This window comes from Pseudophryne corroboree, chromosome 8 (genome assembly GCF_028390025.1).
Source record: "Pseudophryne corroboree isolate aPseCor3 chromosome 8, aPseCor3.hap2, whole genome shotgun sequence".
NCBI classification, from domain to species: domain Eukaryota; kingdom Metazoa; phylum Chordata; class Amphibia; order Anura; family Myobatrachidae; genus Pseudophryne; species Pseudophryne corroboree.
In genome coordinates this window covers 399,341,709-399,364,817 of record NC_086451.1, presented here as the reverse complement: position 1 = coordinate 399,364,817, position 23,109 = coordinate 399,341,709, and the positions used below count along the sequence as shown (strand labels likewise).

Sequence of the window (23,109 nt, the reverse complement as noted above, 5' to 3'; positions counted from 1 at the left end):
ATTTCTAATTCTATTTTCACCTATCTTTTTTTATATTTCATAAGGCTGAATTTTTTTTTAATGAAAACAATAAAAGTTATATATAAATTTATAGATAATAGAATCTCGGTGCACCCCAAAAAATGGCTTCTTTCTCTGTGTTTGTATTGTAGTCTCCCAAGCCAGGGGTAGCACTCCCGGACAATAATAAGGTGTGTATATCACACTATAAATTTGTCAAAAGGGGAAGAGAACAACTACTTCTAAAAAATCCTCACTGGTGCGGGAATATTCTTTGCTCTATACATGCTCCTACAGTGCCAGATGCACAAATGCCCCATGGTGCTAGATGCACAATTGCCCCAGTAGTGCCATGTATGCCCCCACAATGCCAGATACACATTGCTCCAAAGTGTCAGATACACATTGCCCCAGATTGTCAGATACACATATGCCCCCAGCCCCCCACAGTGCCAGATATGTCCCCCACAGTGCCAGATACACATGCCCCCACAGTGCCAGATACATATATGCCCCCACAGTGTCAGATATAAATGTCCCCACAGTGCCAGACACACATGCCCCCACAGTGCCGGACACACATGCCCCCACAGTGCCAGATACACATGCCCCCACAGTGCCAGATATACCCCCACAGTGCCAGATACACATATGCCCCCACAGTGTCAGATATACATGCCCCCACAGTGCTAGATATACATGCCCCCACAGTGCCAGATATACATGCCCCCACAGTGCCAGATATGCCCCCACAGTGCCAGATTTGCCCCCAGTGCCAGATATGCCCCCACAGTGCCAGATCTACATGCCACCACAGTACCAGACACACATGCCCCCACAGTGCCAGACACACATGCCCCCACAGTGCCAGATACACATGCCCCCACAGTGCCAGATATGCCCCCACAGTGCCAGATACATATATGCCCCCACAGTGTCAGATATAAATGTCCCCACAGTGCCAGACACACATGCCCCCACAGTGCCAGATACACATGCCCCCACAGTGCCAGATATTCCCCCACAGTGCCAGATACACATATGCCCCCGCAGTGTCAGATATACATGCCCCCACAGTGCCAGATATACATGCCCCAACAGTGCCAGATATGCCCCCAGTGCTAGATATGCCCCCACAGTGCCAGATATGCCCCCAGTGCCAGATATGCCCCAAATTGGCAGATATGCCCCCATAGTGCCAGATACACATGCCCCCAGAGTGCCAGATTTGCCCCCAGAGTGCCAGATATGCCCCCACAGTGCCAGATATGCCACCAGAGTGCCAGATATGCCCCAAAGTGCAAGATAGGCCTCCACAGTGCCAAATACACATTCCCCCAGAGTGCTAGATATGACCCCAGAGTGCCAGATATGCCCCCACAGTGCCAGATACACATGCCCCCAGAGTGCTAGATATGCCCCCACAGTGCCAGATATGCCCCCACAGTGCCAGATACACATGCCCCCAGAGTGCCAGATATGCCCCAGCAGTGCAACTTACCATTGTTGCTGCTGCCTGGGGCTGGCACTATCTTCTGCTGGAGAGAGGAGAGCACAGCACACGCTCCTCCTGTCCCTCTCCTTCCCTCAGTCCAGTGTCCTGAACTGGTGCCGGTCCATGAGCCCTGATTGGCTCATGAACCGGCTCAGCTCACGCCGCTGCTGCCGGACTCAGGTGGGACTCGCAGCCAGGAGAGTAGACGCGCATGCTGCACTCTCCTCTCTCCAAGACACGGTGTCTGCAAGGTGGCGGCCCGGCGGTACTGTGTACCTGCTGGGATTTTCTTACAGGTACGCAATACCACCCCGTACCACCATACTTGCAGCACTGGATACCATTGAATCCCAGACCCAGTCCCAACGTGGTCCCCCTCAGCTTCAGGCTCCAACAAGTCACTCACAGTCACAGAGACTGAGAGCAATGACAGCCACACTCAGGCCGATTACGCTGTGCCTTCAGTGTGACTTGTCACCACACGTGACCGCGGCATTGACTCAGAGTTGGTAGACAGACCACGTAAGCAGGCAGGCGCAGATTGTGAAAAGGCAGGCTGGTGTGGGGATGCGTAGTGTGGCCGTAGTGTGGGCAGCGTCTGAGCCAAGCTCTTATTGCGTCCATGGTGAGAACAAAACTGCACATGCTCACTGTAATCTCGGAAATCCTGGGTTTGAAAAGCGCCAATCCCGGGATTCAAATCCTACATTTTTGGGCCAGTAGGGAGGGCAATCACGGGATCAGGATCGGTGGGATCATGGGATTTGACTCCCTATTCCACACCAATCAACTAATACAGGGAATTAAACCCATAACTTGAGTGCTGTGAGCCATTAATGCTATCCACTATGACCACCATGCACTTGGGACAACTAAATGGCAGAGATCATTTGTGAGGCTGAATTTTTATATGGCAGAGACTAAGGCTAACGTGTGACCCTTGAAATGTTTCAGGTGGCCAATCACTGGTCTACAGTGAATGACCCTTCTTGTTTTGTGTCTTAATTGTAGTCTTATTCACAATAACCTATCTTTAGCAATGGACTTCACTGGAATGGGAACCCTTATTCTGGTTCTCTGTGTCACTTGTCTCATATTCCTCTTCGTGTATATTGAGAACAATAAGTGTAAGGACATGCCACCTGGACCTACTCCGCTTCCTCTCCTGGGAAACATCCTACAGCTCAACATGAAAGAGTTGCCTCATTCATTTGTAAAGGTGAGAACTTAAATATTCTATAAAGTGAAACTTATATTCTAAAAAATAAAATAAAAAAATAATAATAATAAATAAATATATATACACACACACACACACACACACACACACACACACACACACACAATATATATATATATATATATATATATATATATATATATATATTAGTAAACAGAAGGGTATTTTTGGTGGCAGAACCATGTAAGCCCTAAACACTTCAAAATTAAACATCTAATATAAAAAAAAATCTAAAGTTAAAAAAATTAACGGTCTTAAGCATACTTATGTAAATTATTGCACTAGTTTACAATGCTGTTTTATTTTAATAGAAAAATAAATGCTGCATTTTCTCTCTATATTTTTTTTCTGTGTGGTAGAAAATATATGTATGAGATAATGTTAAAAATAGTGATAACCTTTGCTCAACTTTAATAGGTACAGAACTAAGGCATTGCATTTTTTATGATTAAGTCTTAATATGGCACGCTATGCAGATAAAGCTGGCACCATGCTTATTTATGATCTTGTTATATATTAACTTTCACAAAGTAGCAATGTAGGGTTTTTGACTCTTACTGTTAGACAAAGCTCTACTGCCATCTACTGTCTTAGGCCCTAATTCAGAGATATATGCCAACCCAATGGTTTACTTAAAACTGCATACGCGCAGGATCCGTACTGTGCACGTTCAGATTTGTTTCTGCAACAACGGTCGCAGTGCCCCATAATCAGCAGCATGATTTATCCCCCACTCCCCTGGAGCTGCCCCCCTGTTCTAAGCAGTGACATGAAATAGTCATTTATTCAGCTTTTTAAAAGGGGTGTGTGTCCATGCCTTCCTGTATTTACCATGCTATGCCCCCCTCCCACCCCACTTTGTATCCAGGCCCATCATAGCTCTTGACAGTCCCAATCATGAGTAACCCAAGGGGTTTGTCAGTTGGTTGATGTTCACCCAGATGATCCGATGCTGTGCCTTTAGATGCAGCAGTGGATTAGCGAAGCTGGCATGAGGCATCGATTTATACAGGATACCATCTATGGCATTAGCCAATAATTGTTGCAGCGAGGGTGCAATAGCGTATATCTCTGAATCAGGCCCTTAGTCATATATTGTTTTAAATTTGCTGGAAATAAATGTGCTGTTTTTACAGAGAGGGCATTTGTAGTATATAAAGACCTAGTGTAGTTACGGCGGTCAGGAGACCGCCGGTCAGCATACCTCCGCTGGGATCCCGGCAGTGGAATACCGGCGGGGTGGCGAGTGCAACAAGCCCCTTGTGGGCTCGTTCTGCTCGCCACGCTGCGGACTATGGTCACCACCAGGGAATAGTCATTTTGGCCGGCATGCCGACCGTAGGGATTGTGAGGGGGCAGGATGTAGGGGGAGGTATTGTGAAGGTCACATAACTACATCCCGTAGTTACATAGGGTATGCATATCTTCTTCTCTATCTATAATGCCAAACCTAATGTTGTGATATTTCTTACAGAACAATGCTATTTAGATATACAGTGAGACTGATGGAAGGAAAACCCATCTCAAGTGGGGTCCCTTATGATTTGTTGGCATTCGGGGTATTGACACATTCATGTAGACTAGAGGAAGCCAACATGGTAGTAATGTTATTCTAGGCGTTATAACCATTTAGGCATTAGAACTTTAAATATGGTGGTTTAGCATCTTTTTTAAAGTTTTACTGCTGACACTGGGCCTAATTCAGATGTGGATGGAGTGGCAGGGAAGCAGCAGTGATACTGTAGCTCTAATTTGGTAATACAGCAGGAGGTGTCATGCCTTCTGTTTACAATAATGACCCGAGCTGTGGCCCTTAGGACATACTGGAGGACAGCAGAAGTGGGGGTGGTCCATATGAGTCTTTGCCTCCTCCATACATAAATATATCCACATTAATCCTAAAACACACAACCGGTGATTATTTAATTTGCCGTATGCTCGACAACACTTAGACAAATTGTAATACTTCATTAACAGTGTATAGGCATACACAGATAATATATGTGATCCCTGAAGATTGTTTCTTATTTTTGCCTATATGTATTTATATTGATTTACTATTGTCCTAAGTCTATATTTTTGCCTACAATTACTAGCACTACTTTGATGTTATGTTAAAAAATATAGCCATATGCAATGCGTGATTAACAGGACAAATTTATTCCCCGAAAAAATTGGAAATCACTGTTTACATTGGCTGACATTTGTATATATTTTGTCTATGAATATACATCCACATGTGCTAATTACTGTATGTGCCTTACTAAACCCTAGCACACTTATCTGTACTGCTGTATGTTCACCAATCTTTGGACCAATTATTATTTCTTAAACACAAACCTTTGGCAGGGCTGCCATCAAAAATTGTGGGGCCCGGCACTGACAAAATAGACATGGCCCCTCCCCCAGAAAATAAATTGATTTTGCTGCACCGCTCCACTCCTATGTGATGTCATACAATGTGATATTACATATAAGTGGAGCATTGTGGACCTACAGGAATGGTTCACAGAGAGCTGATGTACTGGGACGTCTTGTTTTAATAAGTCATCTCTGTGCATTAGCCCACTGTTGTTTTACAGCTCCCCAGGTATTGGAGGTAGGAACCAGGGATGGGCCCCCCTCTCTGTAAGGGCCTTGGACACTAGCCCCACAGTCCCCCCCCTCGATGGCTGTCCAGCCCTTTGGCTACTGAAATGACTGATTGCGATTCCATTTTCTCTGTCTAATTATTGTTAAATGTTTGTATTGTTTTTGAACTCAAAACGGGACACCGAAATCCCCTTTTTTAATGCATATCAATAAAATCCAATATTTTTAATAAATTATAAATAAAGAGTGCCCCTAAAAAATAGTCTTCTTTTCTGTCCTCTATTACCACTGTAATATTCTGACTTGTGGGAGCACCACCAACTGAGAAATGATCTCATAGGATACATACTTGTTAAATGTTGGAATATACCTAGTATTAGGGACCCCCAGTGACGGAGAAGCCTTGTCGATCGGCCTGGGGGCTTAACCCTATATCTGCAGATATACGCAACTAAGATCTCCGTATTATCTGACTATTATGTAGTAATAATTTTCACTCGGTGTGCATTAGGGAACACATTGTTTTTTCCTACACAGAATTACCCCTCCCTTTTAGCACCTGAGTGACATCACAATCTGATTGAGCAGCTTTCCATTTTGTGAAATGTTGGAATATACCTCTGTGACCCCTGAGAGCAGATCTGTGTGGAATTAACACCATTCTCTTTGAGACCGTAGCTAATACTGAAGCAAGGCTACCCAGTACTGCCAAAAGGTCTGCTGGGCCCAGGCAACATTTTTTGGAAGTGGTGTAATCACGGGAGGCCCCCATAGGTAAAAATGAATAGAAAATGAAGTCTTTGTAGAGCCAAGCAGGGTGGTGACTTAAGCCCCTCAGCCAGGAAAGATGGGTGGGGGGGGGGGGGAGGTGCGGCAGACCTGAGCCCCCGCTGGCCCCATCTATCAGGTCTGGGTCCAGGTATTTACTGATGGTAGCCCTGAGGCTACCTGATGTATCTGAAATATGCGCTTATAATATGAAAGAATAACACAGCATTAAATCATTCATGTTGTCTAGCAGGTCAGCCCAGCAATAGTGCCTGCTTCTGAGTTGAATGCTGTAGCATACATGTGTGTCTTTTACCGGTCTTGCGTATGTGACCTTCCCTGGTGTGCATACATACTTCTGAATGTGCTAGGACTGAGATGCGCACTTCAAGCATCCACCCAGCTGTCAGTTACACAATCAACACTTGCACCAGCCCCATCCTTGGTGCAGATTATCTGTCAGAGTAAGGACACCAATGTGAGCAATTATGCATCTGAGTTCACAACCACTTTAGTGACTGGCCTGCAACACTCATAACATATCATGTCCATAAGATGAACCATCTCCTTGCTTCCACATAGCCACCTCAGACCAGTCTCTGCACAGTCCCCATTAAGATATTTCTGCCACCATGCATCTCAGTGACAATTACGATTCAGGAGACTCTGGACCAATGACCAGTGCGACTTAAACACATGCGCGGTGGAAAAAATGCTCAATGGCGCCTGAGATCAACATTGTATCAAACTCAAAATCAGGTCCTATTGTTAAGGAAATTATTTTTGGGAGCAGATATTTTCTTATTCCCTTGTCAGTAATTCTCTAATTGTCTGAGGTATGGATAGCATGATTCTCCAAAACACATTACATGAGTGCAATAGCCAAACTGTCCTGCTCAAGCATGGTCTCTTCCAATGTTCCAATATTTGCCATATAGGCCAACTTGGCACATTCTCAGGGAAGCGTAATACTGCTTCTTCTTCTTCTTCTTCTTCTTCTTTTTTTAAAGAAGATAATTTTGACAGTAGAAATAATTGTGCAGGTATTATATACAGTATTGGGGCCTGAATGTGTGCTAAGTTGTCAGTTCTTTCTAGAATTGCAATGTAATAATTACAGATATGCTTAATGGACCGATCTCTCCTAGAACCAGAGTGCACTGATGATAGTTATGTTTTTATTGCGTCAATCCTTTCTACACCCAAAGATTACTAATAACAGTGATGTTTATTAGGTCAAGGCATCCTAGGAGTAGAGTGTACTTAATGGCAGTGACCTATTTAATGGGTCAGTCCCTCCAGGAACGGATTTTAATTTAAATGCTTCCATGAAGACTATTATATTTTCATGTTGGTCTTGCCACAGCTCGCCAAGATTCATGGAGATGTATTTACTGTTCATCTTGGACCAAGGAGAGCGGTAATCTTACATGGATATGATACCGTAAAGGAGGCGTTGGTGGACAATGCCAATGTCTTTGACAACAGGGCAAAAGTTCCTTCAGCAGAATTGTTTTTTAAAGGCTATGGTAGGTAAAACCCACCTCCTGGTGTCATTTACACCAACAGAACATGAGATTTAATCAAACATGTACAGAGAATTAACATTGCTTGTCATGAACCATTAAATGATGTCTCTGTCTCTAAAGGAGTTATTCTTAGTAATGGGGAGCGTTGGAAACAGCTGTGTCGCTTCTCTCTCACCACGTTACGAAATTTCGGAATGGGGAAGACGAGCATTGAGGAAAGAATCCAGGAGGAGTGTCAGTATCTTAGAGATGAGTTTAAGAAAACATCAGGTTGGTTTAAATGTAAATCAGGATTATTCTAGAAATGTGCAGATTGCTAATGAGTAAAATGTGGTCATATATATTAGTAGTATAATACCCCTTTCAGACATACTTTAAAATCACAGGTTTTTGCACATGAACACACTTGGAATTTTTGTATGTTTGAAAGGCACCAATCCAGGAAAATGTTCCCAGGTTGGCGCCCACACTATTCACCAGGGTTTTTCTTGAGACTTTCGTCCCGGGCAGATAACCCGAGTATAGTGTGAATGGTACGACCCAGCATTTTACCTGCCTGGAGGGAGTAGTGCCTGTGATACTTTTGGTTTTCAGTAATATTTGAGTTATAAAGTATATTAATTGCTCTGATACTTTAATAAGTGGTGTTAAAATGTAAGTAGTGGCTTTTATTATCTTTTTGTTATTGTTTTAGAAGAAAAATAGTAATTTTTTTGGGGGGTAGACACTAGTTTATATAATCTTGTTGACGTGCCAGGTTATTTAATATGTAGCTGGAGTAGCCTTTTTAAATTATAATATTTTGCATTATGTTATAAATTTGGGACCATTATATGAAAGTGGTGCTTTTTCTCATATAGGTAGGTATCTATGTAGAGCTATCTGTACGTTGCAATGTCATATGTATCCTGAAAATAGAAACGCATTTTGCTACCTATGCAGAGCTGACTTTCTGTATAGGTATCAAATGCATTTGTATAGGATGCAGTTTATGCTTGCAAATACTCACAATTTGTGTCGTTATACAGAACTGCGCGGATCTCCTACATCAATTTACTGATAACCAGCCTAGTACTGTTGGCAGCAACATTGGTTTATAGAGAGTGTGGAGTCTCCTCAAAAATTCCACTAGGTCTTGCCAGTCAGGGTTTTAGCATTGTAACAGGTATATATGTTAATTATGCAGTATGGGGTCTTTAGTTAAATACATTATTTAAATAAACTCCACCACCCGCACCTCCACCACCTTTTTTTTTTTTTTTACTTTATTGTTCATACAGTACATACTGCCTTGTGTGTCTGTGACTGGCAGGTATTCTTTCCAATAGGAAGTCACTGCCAGTCACAGTGAAGCCAGTGCAGTAATGGGCTGCATCTGGCTTCACTGACATTGAGCTGGGTTGCGGATTTTACCTGGGGGGCTGCAGTCTTGTAGCACATAGGTAAAATATGCCAGAAATGAATAGCGCATAGCCTGTCATTCAATCCCAAACAGAGTTGCTTTGCTCTGATTGGTCAGTTTGGGAAAGGCCACTCTGATTGTTTAGAACCCCACCCTGCTGAACTACTTCTAGGAAAACAGTACTGATCATCTTTACAATAAATGACAATTGGTGTCATAGTGCTCAGTATAAAAATGAATTGAATCTTAATATTGTATATATTTCCAAATATATCAGTAATATAAATATTAATTGACCAATCTGCTGCTTGACTTATCAGACCTTGGTGTGCTCTACAGAAAGACAGTACAAACACACATTATTTAAGGCCGCACTGAGAAGCACACTTATATAGAAATTTAGATGGAGTCAGAAATTATAATTACTGTTTAATAACAACTTATTTAGACACAATGTATTCATCTTTGTCTAAAATTTGTCATTATCTAATCTTAAATATCTGACTCCAGAGCTAATTACAATTCTCTATATATTACTGTTTTTTTATGACCATGACTAAGGGGTATATGCAATTGCAGTCGAATTCCCGAAATTGTCGAATTTCGGGACTTTTTCGCCCAAAAAAAAAAATCGTCAATGCAATTCAGTACTTTCCGTCAAAAAACGGACTTTCAAAATTCGACTTTTTGAAATTCGACTTTTGTCAAATTCGACTTTTTTGCAATGATACAAGTGCTGCAATTCGACCAAAGTATATTCAATTGAAGTTTGGAAATTCGACAACAGTACTTTTAGACAGTAAATTCGACATTTTCAATCCGCCACACTTTGGTGGGTGAAACTAATAAAAAAAATTTAAAACATGTTTTTTTGTGTGTTTTTTTTATTGATAATAGCATATCTATTTATATTAGAAGGGATTAGGTACTTGGTTTGTCTTTTTTGGAGGCACAAGTATTATTTATATATTTTTTAAAATAATATTTTTTTTTTTAGATGGAATGGTAAAATTCAGAAAAAAAATGGCGTGGGGTCCCCCCTCCAAAGCATAACCAGCCTCGGGCTCTTCGAGCTGGTCCTGGTTCTAAAAATGCGGGGGAAAAATTGACAGGGATCCCCCGTATTTTTAAAACCAGCACCGGGCTCTGCGCCTGGTGCTGGTGCAAAAAATACGGGGGACAAAAAGAGTAGGGGTCCCCCATATTTTTTACACCAGCATCGGGCTCCACTAGCTGGACAGATAATGCCACAGCCGGGGGTCACTTTTATAAAGTGCCTTGCGGCCGTGGCATTAAATATCCAACTAGTCACCCCTGGCCGGGGTACCCTGGGGGAGTGGGGACCCCTTCAATCAAGGGGTCCCCCCCCAGCCACCCAAGGGCCAGGGGTGAAGCCCGAGGCTGTCCCCCCCATCCAAGGGCTGCGGATGGGGGGCTGATAGCCTTGTCAAAATTGAATGCATATTGTTTTTTCCAGTAGTACTACAAGTCCCAGCAAGCCTCCCCCGCAAGCTGGTACTTGGAGAACCACAAGTACCAGCATGCGGGCGAAAAACGGGCCCGCTGGTACCTGTAGTACTACTGGGAAAAAAATACCCAAATAAAAACAGGAGACACACACCGTGACAAGTACAACTTTATTACACACTGCCCACACACACATACTTACCTATGTTGACACGAAGCAGTCGGTCCTCTTCTCCAAGTAGAATCCACGGGTACCTGAAAATAAAAGATAATTATACTCACCTGATCCAGGGTCCAGAGATAAATCCACGTACTTGTCAAAACAACAAAACGAATACCCGGCCAGCGGACTGAAAGGGGTCCCATGTTGACACATGAGACCCCTTTCCACGAATGCAGACACCCCCGTGACAGCTGTCACAGAAGTGTCTCTTCAGCCAATCAGCGAGTGCAACGTCCTTGCACTCTGCTGATTGGCTCTGTGTGCGTCTGAGCTCAGACAGCGCATCGCAAAGCCTCTCCATTATATTCAATGGTGGGAACTTTGCGTCAGCGGTGAGGTCACCCGCTGACCGCGGGTGACCTCACCGCTGACGCAAAGTTCCCACCATTGAAAGTAATGGAGAGGCTTTGCGATGCGCTGTCTGAGGTCACACGCGCACAGCCAATCAGGTGAGCGCCACGGAAGTAGCGCTTCCTGATTGGCTGAAGGGACCTCAGTGACAGGAGTCACGTGGTGTCCCGGCATTCGGGGGAAAGGGGTCTGATGTGTAAACATGGGACCCCTTTCAGTCCGGCATGGTCGGGTGTTCGTTTTCTTTTTTTAACAAGTACGTGGATTATCTCTCGGACACTGGATTGAGGTGAGTCTATTTTTTTTCACAGGTACCCCGGATCGTCGGAGACTGTGGCAGTCGGCGGGTCAACATAGGTAAGTATGTGTGTGTCGGCAGTGTGTAATAAAGTTATACTTTCACGGTGTGTGTCTCCTGTTTTTATTTGGGGATTTTTTTCCAGTAGAACTACAGGTACCAGCGGGACCGTTTTTCGCCCGCATGCTGGTACTTGTGGTTCTCCAAGTACCAGCTTGCGGGGGAGGCTTGCTGGGACTTGTAGTACTACAGGAAAAAACAATATTCTTTACATTTTCACAAGGCTGTCAGCCTCCCATCCGCAGCCCTTGGATGGGGGGGGACAGCCTCGGGCTTCAACCCTGGCCCTTGGGTGGCTGGGAGGGGGGGACCCCTTGATTGAAGGGGACCCCACTCCCCCAGGGTACCCCGGCCAGGGGTGACTAGTTGGACATTTAATGCCACGGCCGCAGGGCGCTGTATAAAAGTGACCCCCGGCTGTGGCATTATCTGTCCAGCTAGTGGAGCCCGATGCTGGTGTCAAAAATACAGGGGACCCCTACTCTTTTTGTCCCCCGTATTTTTTGCACCAGCACCAGGCGCAGAGCCCGGTGCTGGTTTTAAAAATACGGGGGATCCCTGTCAATTTTTCCCCCGGATTTTTAGAACCAGGACCAGCTCGAAAAGCCCGAGGCTGGTTATGCTTTGGAGGGGGGACCCCACACCATTTTTTTTTCTCGGGTTTTTCCCGTTTTTCCCCGTTTTTTAAAATCGCGGCAAAATCCGGCAAATCGGCCGTTTTTCGCCCGCGGGACTGTCGAATCCGTTTTCCATTGAATATGGTGAATTTCGGCAACCACTTGCCGAAATTGGACGGTCGAATTGTGTCGAATTAAAAAACGGCGATAATTTGCCGCGATTCGCCGCTAATTGCATATACCCCTAAATGAGCATAAACATGAGTCTTGTACCAGGAGTCATGCACCTGCAGTCATCAACATGGTTGTTGTACCAGGCGTTGTACACCTGCAGTCATAAACATGGGTCTTGAACCAGGCGTTGTGTACCTGCAGGTAATCTGCTTCCACAGAGATGTACATACAACTGTTTGGTACGCAGCACCTGGAACATGTTGCATGAAAATACCTTGATGGAGTTTAGGCTGCACCTATACTGTACAGATGGGTCCACCTTTATCTTGACTCCTTTGCTGCGTCTAGGCACACCATGGTTTATTAACCTAAACTTTTCATCTATTGTTCTCAGCTGCAATACAATGCAGAGAACAATACATCAAGGGATTAGGTAATTACAGCAGGGGATTAAGTCTGACTGACCTGGCTCAATTAATCCTATTAAAGACCAAAATAAATGTGGACCCACCTGTAGCTCTCAGTCTTCTGTGTTGGACCCCTCGCACAAGCAGTTATACCTGCTAAAGACAGTATAAAACAATACAGTTCAGGCGCAAAAATGTAATCACCAATTGTTTTGATCAGTGTTAATCTGTATTATCCAAACCTATTTGTGAAAAATATGAAATTGGAAGATATATCTTAATTCCAATGTTGTAATTATGGCATTTGGTTATATGATATAACTATGTTATCAAAGGAGCGGGAAACTATGATACAAATGATCACAATGCCAAAAGACCTCAATTTAATCCACAACATTAAATACATTACATATAAAAAATATATAACACACAAAAATGTACAATGCAACCAATGTTGTACAAAAGCTTCAAGCCTGTTTAATTAATTAGATCCAAAATTAGCCATTTATATTTTTCTCTTTTCTCTAACTGACTGCAGAGTGGTTTGCTCTGCATGGGCAGTGCAATCAGATGAAGTTTGCAGTGAAAGAGTGTGTTTACCTCAACTCTACACGAGCCCCTTAATGTGAACCTCTATTTTTAAATATATAGATTTTAGAAGACATGCAATAATGTCCTCCTAGGAATTTACAGGCTCATTTTTTTGTCACCTGTATGCACCTACATAATAAAAAGATTATCCCCAGGAAGCTGTTATTTTAACTTTTCAACATGTGACTAGTTTTCTTGATTTTTGAATAACTTTGTAACCACATCCTAGGTGCACCTATTGACCCCACTTACCTCTTGACCCTGGCTGTTTCCAATGTGATCTGTTCTATTGTATTTGGAGAGCGTTTTGAATATGAAGACAAGAACTTCTTGGGCCTCCTTGCCATGCTGAAACGAAAGATGCCTTCAGGATACTAAACTCTTTCATGGGGCAGGTAAATGCTTCCAATTGTCTGTCTTGGGGGACTATTTAGGGGCATGGAAGAGACACAATGTTGTTAAAAGGCTCTGTGACTGCTGTTAACTCTTTAAATGAGTGTTAATGCACATAGGCGTGCGCAGGACATTTTATTAGGGGGTGCACGATTAGAAGGGCGTGTTTAGCACCGCCTATTGGGCATGTCTAACACCACCTAATGGGCGTGTCTAGCACCACCTATCAGGCGTGTCTACCACCACATACTGGCACTCAATGCAAACTAAATAATATAGAGTATTGATGCACAGATTATATATATATATATATATATATATATAATCTGTTAAATTTGTATATTTTATTACCATAGATTATATCCTAATCTCTTGAAATATATATTGTTATTGAATTTGAACTTGTCCTCCTCCAAGAGGAACGCTGTATTCTGTGGCGTTGGCACATGATGAGGAGAGAGAGAGCATGGGTGGGAGCATGAGCGGGCATGCACGCGGCATGACATCATCACGACACATCCCACAGTTTAGAGGAACTGGGAGTAGGATTACGTCAGTGATGCTGCACCATGCAAATGAATGACAGCCAGACTGAGCAGAGGGGGTGGCGGGCGCAATGGGTGGGAGGACAGAAATGAGCACACTCTACGATCGCCGATACTGTAGCAGCAGCAGGTGTGTGTGAGGGGGTGACAGACATTAGGGGGTGCCTGTGCGCACCAGGAACCCCCCCCTGCGCACGCCTATGTTAATGCAATAGAAATTTCTGCCTTTACCCATTTTAAATGTTCTCCTAGATATCTAAGGGGCGGTGATTGTCAGCAATAAGCAGGTAAAGGATCTGCTTTGTTGTTTGCTGTGTCAGAAAAGTCAGTAAGCAGCAGCAACAAACTATATAATAATTATAATAGTGATTTTTTAGAAAAGGTAAAATAAGATTTTACTTACCGATAAATCTATTTCTCGTAGTCCGTAGTGGATGCTGGGACTCCGTAAGGACCATGGGGAATAGCGGCTCCGCAGGAGACAGGGCACAAAATAAAAGCTTAAGGATCAGGTGGTGTGCACTGGCTCCTCCCCCTATGACCCTCCTCCAAGCCTCAGTTAGGATACTGTGCCCGGACGAGCGTACATAATAAGGAAGGATATTGAATCCCGGGTAAGACCCACACCAATCACACCGTACAACTTGTGATCTGAACCCAGTTAACAGTATGATAAACGCAAAGGAGCCTCTGAAAAGATGGCTCACAACAATAATAACCCGAATTTTTGTAACAATAACTATATACAAGTATTGCAGACAATCCGCACTAGGGATGGGCGCCCAGCATCCACTACGGACTACGAGAAATAGATTTATCGGTAAGTAAAATCTTATTTTCTCTGACGTCCTAGTGGATGCTGGGACTCCGTAAGGACCATGGGGATTATACCAAAGCTCCCAAACGGGCGGGAGAGTGCGGATGACTCTGCAGCACCGAATGAGAGAACTCCAGGTCCTCCTCAGCCAGGGTATCAAATTTGTAGAATTTAGCAAACGTGTTTGCCCCTGACCAAGTAGCTGCTCGGCAAAGTTGTAAAGCCGAGACCCCTCGGGCAGCCGCCCAAGATGAGCCCACTTTCCTTGTGGAATGGGCTTTTACTGATTTTGGCTGTGGCAATCCTGCCACAGAATGTGCAAGCTGAATTGTACTACAAATCCAACGAGCAATCGTCTGCTTAGAAGCAGGAGCACCCAGCTTGTTGGGTGCATACAGGATAAACAGCGAGTCAGATTTTCTGACTCCAGCCGTCCTGGAAACATATATTTTCAAGGCCCTGACAACGTCAAGCAACTTAGAGTCCTCTAAGTCCCTGGTAGCCGCAGGTACCACAATAGGTTGGTTCATGTGAAATGCAGAAACCACCTTAGGTAGAAATTGAGGACGAGTCCTCAATTCCGCCCTGTCAGAATGAAAAATTAAGTAAGGGCTTTTATATGATAAAGCCGCCAATTCTGACACACGCCTGGCTGAAGCCAAGGCTAACAGCATCGACACCTTCCATGTGAGATATTTTAAGTCCACAGTGGAAAGTGGTTCAAACCAATGTGACTTTAGAAAACTCAACACCACATTGAGATCCCAAGGTGCCACTGGAGGCACAAAAGGAGGCTGTATGTGCAGCACCCCTTTTACAAATGTCTGAACTTCAGGTACTGAAGCCAGTTCTTTCTGGAAGAAAATCGACAGGGCCGAAATTTGAACCTTAATGGACCCTAATTTTAGGCCCATAGACAGTCCTGTTTGCAGGAAATGAAGGAAACGACCCAGTTGAAATTCCTCTGTAGGGGCCTTCTTGGCCTCACACCACGCAACATATTTACGCCAAATGCGGTGATAATGTTTTGCGGTTACGTCCTTCCTGGCTTTGACCAGAGTAGGGATGACTTCTTCTGGAATGCCTTTTTCCCTCAGGATCCGGCGTTCAACCGCCATGCCGTCAAACGCAGCCGCGGTAAGTCTTGGAACAGACAAGGCCCCTGCAGTAGCAGGTCCTTTCTTAGAGGTAGAGGCCACGGTTCGTCCGTGAGCATCTCTTGAAGTTCCGGGTACCAAGTCCTTCTTGGCCAATCCGGAACCACGAGTATAGTTCTTACTCCTCTCCTTCTTATGATTCTCAGTACTTTTGGTATGAGAGGCAGAGGAGGGAACACATACACTGACTGGTACACCCACGGCGTTACCAGAGCGTCCACTGCTATTGCCTGAGGGTCCCTTGACCTGGCGCAATATCTGTCCAGTTTTTTGTTTAGACGTGACGCCATCATGTCCACCTTTGGTTTTTCCCAACGGTTTACAATCAGGTGGAAGACTTCTGGGTGAAGTCCCCACTCTCCCGGGTGAAGGTCGTGTCTGCTGAGGAAGTCTGCTTCCCAGTTGTCCACTCCCGGAATGAACACTGCTGACAGTGCTATCACATGATTTTCCGCCCAGCGAAGAATCCTTGCAGCTTCTGCCATTGCCCTCCTGCTTCTCGTGCCGCCCTGTCTGTTTACGTGGGCGACTGACGTGATGTTGTCCGATTGGATCAACACCGCCTGACCCTGAAGCAGAGGTTTTGCTTGACTTAGGGCATTGTAAATGGCCCTTAGTTCCAGAATGTTTATATGAAGAGATGTTTCCATGCTTGACCACAAGCCCTGGAAATTCCTTCCCTGTGTGACTGCTCCCCAGCCTCTCAGGCTGGCATCCGTGGTTACCAGGATCCAATCCTGAATGCCAAATCTGCGGCCCTCTAGTAGATGAGCACTCTGCAGCCACCACAGGAGAGACACCCTTGTCCTTGGCGACAGGGTTATCCGCTGATGCATCTGCAGATGCGATCCGGACCATTTGTCCAGTAGATCCCACTGAAACGTTCTTGCATGGAATCTTCCGAATGGAATCGCTTCGTAAGAAGCCACCATTTTTCCCAGGACCCTCGTGCACTGATGCACTGAGACCTGGCCTGGTTTTAGGAGGTTCCTGACTAGCTCGGATAACTCCCTGGCCTTCTCCTCCGGGAGAAACACCTTCTTCTGGACTGTGTCCAGAATCATTCCTAGGAACAGTAGACGTGTCGTTGGAATCAGCTGCGATTTTGGAATATTTAGAATCCACCCGTGCTGACGTAACACTACCTGAGATAGTGCTACTCCGACTTCTAACTGTTCCCTGGATCTTGCCCTTATCAGGAGATCGTCCAAGTAAGGGATAATTAAAATGCCTTTTCTTCGTAGAAGAATCATCATTTCGGCCATTACCTTGGTAAAGACCCGAGGTGCCGTGGACAATCCAAACAGCAGCGTCTGAAACTGATAATGACAGTTTTGTACTACAAACCTGAGGTACCCTTGGTGAGAAGGGTATATTGGGACGTGGAGATAAGCATCTTTGATGTCCAGAGACACCATATAGTCCCCTTCTTCCAGGTTCGCTATCACTGCTCTGAGTGACTCCATCTTGAATTTGAACCTTTTTATGTAAGTGTTCAAGGATTTCAGATTTAAAATTGGTCTCACCGAGCCGTCCGGCTTCGGTACCACAAACAGCGTGGAATAATACCCCTTTCCTTGTTGCAGGAGGGGTACCTTGATTATCACCTGCTGGGAATACAGCTTGTGAATGGCTTCCAAAACTGCCTCCCTGTCGGAGGGAGACTTTGGTAAAGCAGACTTCAGGAACCGACGAGGGGGAAACGCCTCGAATTCCAGTTTGTACCCCTGCGATACTACCTGTAGAATCCAGGGATCCACTTGCGAGTGAGCCCACTGCGCGTTGAAATTCTTGAGACGGGCCCCCACCATATCTGAGTCTGCTTGTAAAGCCCCAGCGTCATGCTGAAGACTTGGCAGAAGCAGGGGAGGGCTTCTGCTCCTGGGAAGCGGCTGCATGGTGCAGTCTTTTTCCTCTTCCTCTGCCCCGGGGCAGAAAGGAGTGGCCTTTTGCTCGCTTGTACTTATGGGAACGAAAGGACTGAGTTTGAAAAGACGGTGTCTTTTTCTGCTGATGTGAAGTGACCTGGGGTAAAAAGGTGGATTTTCCAGCCGTTGCCGTGGCCACCAGGTCCGATAGACCAGCCCCAAATAACTCCTCCCCTTTATACGGCAATACTTCCATGTGCCGTTTGGAATCCGCATCCCCTGACCACTGTCGCGTCCATAACGCTCTTCTGGCAGAGATGGACATAGCACTTACTCTTGATGCCAGGGTGCAAATATCCCTCTGTGCATCACGCATATATAGTAATGCATCCTTTAAATGTTCTATAGTTAACAAAATATTGTCCCTATCCAGGGTATCAATATTCTCAGTCAGGGAATCCGACCATGCGACTCCAGCACTGCACATCCAGGCTGAGGCGATTGCTGGTCGCAGTATAACACCAGTATGTGTGTATATACTTTTTAGGATATTTTCCAGCCTTCTATCAGCTGGTTCTTTGAGGGTGGCCGTATCAGGAGACGGTAACGCTACTTGTTTAGATAAACGTGTGAGCGCCTTATCTACCCTAGGGGGTGTTTCCCAACGCGCCCTAACCTCTGGCGGGAAGGGATATAATGCTAATAATTTTTTAGAAATTAGCTGTTTTTTATCGGGGGAAACCCACGCTTTATCACACACCTCATTTATTTCCTCTGACTCAGGAAAAACTATTGGTAGTTTTTTCACACCCCACATAATACCCTTCTTTGTGGTACTTGTAGTTTCAGAAAGGTTCAATGCCTCTTTCATTTCCGTGATCATGTAACGTGTGGCCCTACTGGACATTACGTTTGTCTCGTCACCGTCGACACTAGACTCAGTATCTGTGTCAGGGTCTGTGTCGACCCACTGAGGTAACGGGCGTTTTAGCGCCCCTGACGGTGTCTGAGACGCCTGGACAGGCACTAATTGATTTGCCGGCTGTCTCATGTCGTCAACAGTTTTTTGCAAATTGCTGACATTATCACTTAATTGTTTAAATACAATCATCCAGTCAGGTGTCGACTCCCTAGGGGGTGACATCACCAACACAGGCAACTGCTCCGCCTCCACATCATTTTCCTCCTCATACATGTCGACACACGCGTACCGACACACAGCACACACACCGGGAATGCTCTGATAGAGGACAGGACCCCACTTAGCCCTTTGGAGAGACAGAGGGAGAGTCTGCCAGCACACACCCAGCGCTATATATATATATATATACAGGGATAACCTTATATAAGTGTTATTCCCTTATAGCTGCTGTTATTATCGTTATTTGCTGCCAAAAATGCCCCCCCTTCTATTTTTTACCCTGATTCTGAAGCAGGACTGCAGGGGAGAGTCAGGGAGCCGTCCTTCCAGCGGAGCTGTGAGGGAAAATGGCGCTTGTGTGCTGAGGAGATAGGCTCCGCCCCTTCACGACGTCCTTATCTCCCGCTTTTTTGTGTAAAAATGGCAGGGGTTAAAATACATCCATATAGCCCAGGAGCTATATGTGATGTATTCTTTTTGCCACCTAAGGTATATACTGTTATATTGCGTCTCAGGGCGCTCCCCCCCAGCGCCCTGCACCCTCAGTGACCGGAGTGTGAAGTGTGCTGAGAGCAATGGCGCACAGCTGCGGTGCTGTGCGCTACCTTAGTCTGAAGACAGGTTGTCTTCTGCCGCCGATTTCACCGGACCTCTTCGTCTCTTCTGGCTCTGTAAGGGGGACGGCGGCGCGGCTCCGGTGACCCATCCAGGCTGAACCTGTGATCGTCCCTCTGGAGCTAATGTCCAGTAGCCTAAGAAACCCGATCCACTCTGCACTCAGGTGAGTCCTTTTCTTCTCCCCTTAGTCCCACGATGCAGTGAGCCTGTTGCCAGCAGGACTCACTGAAAATAAAAAAACCTAAACTAACTTTTATTCTAAGCAGCTCAGGAGAGCCACCTAGATTGCACCCTTCTCGGCCGGGCACAAAAATCTAACTGAGGCTTGGAGGAGGGTCATTGGGGGAGGAGCCAGTGCACACCACCTGATCCTTAAGCTTTTATTTTGTGCCCTGTCTCCTGCGGAGCCGCTATTCCCCATGGTCCTTACGGAGTCCCAGCATCCACTAGGACGTCAGAGAAAATATATTCATTTAGTGTTTTAGGACAATTCTAGATTACCGTTTTCATGCATATGCTATGATGCTGTCCAAAAAATGATGTAAAAGAATGAACTAGTATGCACAAACATTATAACATGTTTGTTTTCTGCCAATATGAACATTGCCTGCAGTGTCCAAAAGCAGCACAGTTAGCAGTGGTTAACATTACTACCTTACAGCCCTGAGGTCATGAGGTCCTGAACAGGGCACTCTATTGTGTGAAGTTTGTATGTTCTCCCCATGTTTGCATGACTTGTCTTCCAGGTGTTCTTGTTTCCTCTTACATGCCAAAAACATACCAGTAAGTTAATTGGCTTTTATACAAACTACTGAACCCTTGTGAGTATGTGTGGCCATGTGAATCAGAAATATAGACTGTTACCTCCACTGTACGACACACAAGTTAATCATCGATGGTCACCATTGATGTTGCCATCAGTGGTAAGCATTAATGATATGAAACCAATGACAGAGGGCAGGGGGACATCAGTGGCTTTAACCAGGCAACTGGCCAATCAGAGGTGGGAGCGAGGCTTTGTGGGTCCCATCAGGTGTGGATCTAAGTTTTGTGTCACGACACCTGGGGAAAAGATTTTTTTTTAAAAACATTAAGGGACACTGTGCTATTTATGGCGGAGAACCATTAGTTCTGCGCCATTAACCATTGGTAAAACAATCTATGGTTATTGCCCAAGAATGATCGATGGACATCTGTACTCTACTGGAGCAGAAATTGATGTGAAAGTCAAATATTCTCTAAAAAAGCAAGGAGTAATATGTATGTACTAAATAAATAACTTATTAATAATGATAATAATTTTAGTTATTAGTGCTCAGTAAAATACAGTGAAGTCTATGGGAATGTTGATCTTGGAGCTGATACTCAGTTGCAGGCAAGATCACTTTGTAGATACATTTTGAGCTTTTTCACAATGTGCATGCTTCATATCCAACTTTAAGCATCTATGGAGAGAGTTGTATACATCACAGCTATAGCTCCACTTGTGGCAAAATGGTTATAATTAGGTGTCTGTCAACTGGGCATTTTTGCGTATGATTAGAGTCAGGGTGTGTTAAGGGTGCGTACTGTAGATCTGCGGGTTATTTAGAGTTGAGCACACACAGAGATCTTTCTGACTTATGATGAATCTCTTGCACCATAATAGTGATGATGGCTAGTTGCACAAATGGATGGATAGGGACGGTGTGACCACATACTGTAGATATGTCAACTCTAATACTCTGTTAAGGACAAGGAGTTGTCCACAGTTTTAGCTGGCTTTGCTTTATAATGTTCTTGTGAAAGCTCTCAAATTGTTTATTTCTTAAATAATTTAACTACAGGATAATATAGATTTTTTTTTCTTTTTTACATTATAGCTGCTCGACATTTTCCCAAATCTTTTACGTCATATCCCGGGGCCTCACCAGAAAGTATTTAGCAATCTTTTTACATTAGAAGAGTTTGTGAAAGAACAAGTGAAGGAACATCAAGAGACCTTGGACAAGAACTTCCCCAGGGATTTTATTGATTGCTTCCTTATAAAGATGGAGGAGGCACGTAAGACTCACCTGCGCCTACAGACAGGGGATGCAGCCTTATTGTAAATTGAATCATTCATGAAAATTTCTATTTGCTAGTAAACAATCCCTCAGTGATGTCTGAAGTTCCAGAAGAAAGAAAGACTTTCAAGGAATCTTTGATCAGCACAAATAATTTCTGTCTAATTGAGATCATTGTTTTCTAATGAACTGTTAATTCTCTTTCTCATTATGAAAGTGGAAGAAAATATCCACAAACCCGCTGCCTCCACTTTTTGTAGTTAAGAGATGCAATTATTGAATCAATCCAAAATGTATCGAGGTCTGAGATATTATTTAATTTCTAATTACAGGAGAAGGAAAATCCTAACACAGAGTTCCACTTTGAAAACTTATTTGTTACCGTGATTAACATTTTCTTTGCCGGAACAGAAACTACAAGCATAACGTTAAAATATAGTTTGAGGATTTTGCTTAAGCACCCAGACATTCTAGGTACAGTAGCTATAATAAGAAACATAATGTATTTATTTTTTAAACCTTGTTCTTTTTTTTAAAGTTACCTTCACTTCCTCGTAACTTAAGACATTTCTCTCTAATTAACTGATACTTGTGCTGAAGGTGGTATAGGTGTAAACATTTAAAGACTAAAAGGTGTAACAGCTTCATCCTCAACCAGTAAAAGATGTGTAGGAGATGGCCAGTCTGTGATCTGGAAACATGTTCAGCGGTCAAGAGAAAAGATTTTAGATTATGTTTACGGTTATGAGAAAATTCCTGTAGATTTCCATTGTCCAGTAAGATATACATATACATATGAAGGATTACTAGACTAATGACAAATAAGAGCAAGTGCAATTATAATAAAGTTACATCACCTATTACAAATGATCTACAATCAATTATCTTCTGTTAGTAATTATATTATGTAAATATTGAGTACTAGGATTATAGAAAACACAAAGGGTTTCATTTATTACCTATACTTACTGCCAGTACTTTAGTGCTACTAATGAATAAGCTGCTAACATTAAAGAAGATTGCCCTCTCCAATTAGGACCAGTTCATCCTGCTCCTCTTCAGCACCCTATGCTGTCTTGCTGCCAAGTAATGTGCATATTTGGTCTCTGTCTATGCAGGCACATTGGGGGTAATTCCAAGTTGATCGCAGCAGGATTTTTGATAGCAACTGGGCAAAACCATGTGCACTGCAGGGGAGGCAGATATAACATGTGCAGAGAGAGTTAGATTTGGGTGTGGTGTGTTCAATCTGCAATCTAATTTGCAGTGTAACAATAAAGCAGCCAGTATTTACACTGCACAGAAATAAAA

The 23,109-nt window shown here is 44.1% G+C and overlaps 1 pseudogene; it reads left to right on the top strand.

Moving 5' to 3' along the window:
* Window positions 1–2,534: 2,534 nt before the first annotated feature.
* Window positions 2,535–23,109, top strand: part of LOC134947856 (cytochrome P450 2A5-like) — a 60,569-nt pseudogene continuing 39,994 nt past the window's right edge.